The sequence below is a fragment of the Wasmannia auropunctata genome, unplaced genomic scaffold (assembly GCF_000956235.1).
Source record: "Wasmannia auropunctata unplaced genomic scaffold, wasmannia.A_1.0 LD336076.1, whole genome shotgun sequence".
NCBI lineage: Eukaryota > Metazoa > Arthropoda > Insecta > Hymenoptera > Formicidae > Wasmannia > Wasmannia auropunctata.
The window spans coordinates 6,004,089-6,008,080 of record NW_012026814.1 but is presented as its reverse complement, the minus strand read 5'-3'; positions in this window follow the sequence as shown (position 1 = coordinate 6,008,080).

Sequence of the window (3,992 nt, the reverse complement as noted above, 5' to 3'; positions counted from 1 at the left end):
ACGCGCCGATTGGCCCTTGCCCTGCGAGCGCGACGCCCGCGAATCGCGGCGTCGCATGTGTTCCGATCGCTCGCAATCTTCGGCGCGGGCTTCAAATGTGGCTCGTGACTTTTCCGGGCCTCGGGTACGTGGCTCTTGCTCCCATCACTGATCTCTGGGAATAATCTACAGCAGTAAAGGCTCCCGATAACGGGCACCAACATTAATTGTCTCAGAGAATAGTACCCAACCTGCGTGCTCCGTACTTCCAAGGCGCTTTAGCCGTCTCGAGATCGGTGTTCTTTTCCTTCCTCACGCTGGTTGGTGGAGTCGACGAGTTTATACGCCGTTCACTATGCCGCCGATTTCTACCTAGGTTACGCTTGTACGAAAAAAAAGATTAAATGAAACGCGTCAAAATTATGCCACGACAACGCAAGCGCGCGGATACGCTCGCCTCCCTAAATCGGGGAGGACGCAGGATCCAAAACCGCGCTCCTTCGGTCGGGCATTACGACCCTTGTGACGGACGGTTGAAAAACGTCACGTCACAATACATATATACTCACCCGCAAAAAAACCGGGCACCTAAATTTTAGCTCAAATTTTTAATATCTTTCAATAGCGGTAACTCTGAAAAATCATCGTATTGAGATGAACCTTAGCTCAAAATAAAGCTTGAACATTCCTTTTGATAACTAAGAAAATCAAAATTGAGTTCCAAAAATGCTTTATAAAATGGCGAACGTTAAAATCAGGCTTAAAAAAATAGGAAAAAAATTTTTTCTTCAAACTATTGCGCTGGTCAGGAAAGTCGGCTGCCTGGCATAAAAATTTATAAGTTTTCAAGCTTATTGATTTCCTAACAAATCCATTCTTTAATCATTTTTTTACGATTTTTTTTGACAAAGTTATAATAATGTTTTTAAAAAAGTGTTACAAAACGGGCTATTTTTTCTTGTATCGCGACTAGAATGGACTGTCGTAAAAAAATTTTTGAAACAAACTTTTATTACTGAAGCATAGGGAGCTAGAAAATATTTCTATTTCCATGAATTAACGTTTTGAGAGTCGCTGAATACGAATCCACAGTCATAATTATAAAACAATAGCGAATCTAATATGCCGGCTAAACTCAACCAATCTTCAAATAATGCAAATTTTTTGCACAAGATTCACTAAATCATAGTTTTTTGGGTCACTAATCATGGAATTTCAGTTATTAAAGCAGGATTCGGGATATCGAATTCAATATGGCGGGTGGAATATGACCAGTGCATCTCGCAACGTTCAAGTTGGAAGATTTTTTTGGACATCAATGTATAGACATTGGTTTATTGGGTTTCTGATTACAAATTATCAATCTTTACTTAAAGTTCAAGGCTGTTGAGCCAATATGGTAGATAAAATATGAAAATAATGAAATTTGCATTATTTGAAGTTTGACTATCATATTGGATTCGCAAATTGTGAATTTTATAATTATGACTGCGGATTCGTATTCAGTGATCCCCAAAACCTTAATTTATGGAAATAGAAAAATTTTCTAGTTCCCTGTGCTTCAGTAATTAAAGTTTGTTCCAAAAATTTTTTTACGACAGTCCATTCTAATCGCGATCCTAAATCCACCATCTTGAATTTTTAAAAAGGCAGCATCAAAAAGTAGATATTTCAACAAAAATTTTAAAACCTTTTGAAGTATTTTATCTTAAAAATTGAAGTTGCAGGGAGGATGACCCGCTTGACAGAGAAGCCCCATATATATATTGTATATACAGGGTGTCCGGTAATAACCGGATAATATCTTGTGGGCTGGTAGAACAGATTAAACTGGATCGAAAAGTCCTCTACCATTTTGCAAAATTCGCAATCGTTAACGAGATATTAATTTTTGAAGATCGACGAATAAACGCATATCCGTCGAAGATTGACAAATAAGCGCGTATCCGTCCGCCATACCGCTGAATGCAGGCGCGCGGCGAGATACAACTGTCCCACCACTCGTCAACTATCGGCTAGCAACTACCAGAGGTGGGGCGGTCGTATCTCGCCGCGCGCTTGCATTCAGCGGTAGGCGGAAGATACGCGCTTATTTGTCAATCTTCAAAAATTATATCTCGTTAACGATTGCAAATTTTGCAAAATGATAGAGGACTTTTTGATCCAGTTTAATCTGCTCTACCAGCCCACGAGATATTATCCGGTTATTACCGGACACCCTGTATATATATATAATTTAAAAATTATTATGTTTAAGGAGTTACGCCACCTTTGAGGTTTTAGAACAATACCTAAAGTTTGATATTTTTTTGTGGGTAAATGGATAACTTTATTTAAAATCTGTTTAGACTACATTATTATACATAAAAATTGTAAATATTTTTAATTTTTCTTACGTCCAAAATGGCGGCGCACTGGTCTATACTTGCAAAATCCCTTTTTTTCAATCGGTGTACAAAATTCCAGGTACACGGTTTAACCTTGAACAAAAACACAAAGAATTTTCTTTATCTACATATTAAAGACTAATGAAGTACGTAGGAATTTTTTAAAATATTGATTTTTCTCAAAATGGTAGCTATTTTAAGAAAGACTTGTATTGGCGAAAAATACACATTTTTCGTAAAATAGCTGCCATTTTGAGAACATCAATATTTTAAAAAATTTCTACGTACTTCATTAATCTTTAATGTAGATAATGAAAATTCTTTGTATTTTGTTCAAGGTCAAATCGTGTGCCTGGAATCTTATACATCAATTTAAAAATACAGAAAAAAAAGGATTTCACTAGTAGGCTAGTGCGCCGCCATTTTGAACATAAAAAAATAAAAATATATTTTTTTGCTTTCTTATATATATACAATAATGTCCTCTAAATAGATTTTTAATAAAGTTATCTATTTACTCACAAAAATTCCCAAACTTAGGTATCTTTTAAGGCCTTAAAGATGGCCTAATCTTTTAAATAAAAATAATTTAAAAACAAAAGAAACTAAGTGTACGTAAGTTAGTTAAACACAAAAAATTACAATTTAAGTGATATTAATGTCTCAAGTAGTAAACTGATGTCATTTGTCATCATTTCAATGTTAAAATGCCGCTGTAAATGTCATTTTGACTTTAGAATGACTTCAAATAACGGTAGCTTGCTACGTATCAGTAATTTTGTTAACAAATAATATTGTAAAATTGTTGTAACTAAAAATTTCTACAAGCTTGATCTAACTCAATGTGATACGTATCTACCTGTATTTTTATTCAAGGATATTTCTTTCCAATTAATAGTATCTATTTTAACATAGGCATTAAAAATATTTAATCCAAAAGACTTTAAAAGAAAAAAATATTTTTATATCTTCACAGAATAATTAGAGGAATCATATTATAAAAAATCATAGAAAAAAATTCATTTAAAAAAAGTTAATATTAAAATTTTCGAAGCACCTTCATCTGGACAATAATTTGAAGATTAACTTGCAAGTGAAATTCATCTTATAATTATGCCTTTAGTCTCGTCCGGATAGATGAACTATGTAGTCATGTTTTCTTGTCTACATTTTCAACAAAGTTCACAAAACTTAAGATCGAAAAGGTGCGTTCACATATGTCTCGTAGCGCTGTACTTGTGCTCCCTCAATGTGTTTAAATAATCTCGACAAATTGTCTGTAAAAAATTACTCATATAGCGGAAGGGAAAAAGCTCGTAAAGCCTTGGATATGAGAGCTACATCCGGATGAAACTAAAGGCATAATTAAGATCAAACTTCACTTTGCAAATTCGTTTAATCTTCAAATTATGTCACAGTCTCGTCCGAATGGATAAACTATATGTAGCTGTTCAAAGGACGATTTGTCGTTAAGTGTCTATCTAAAATAATTTTGGCTTACAAGGGAAGTTTGCGAACCCGAAAATTCAGAAAAATCTGACTCTTGGTGTAAAAGTAGAGCAGTTCATCCGTAGCATGAAACAATTTTTCGTTGGTGCTCAATTCCGTTTTGAAGGGATGAAACCA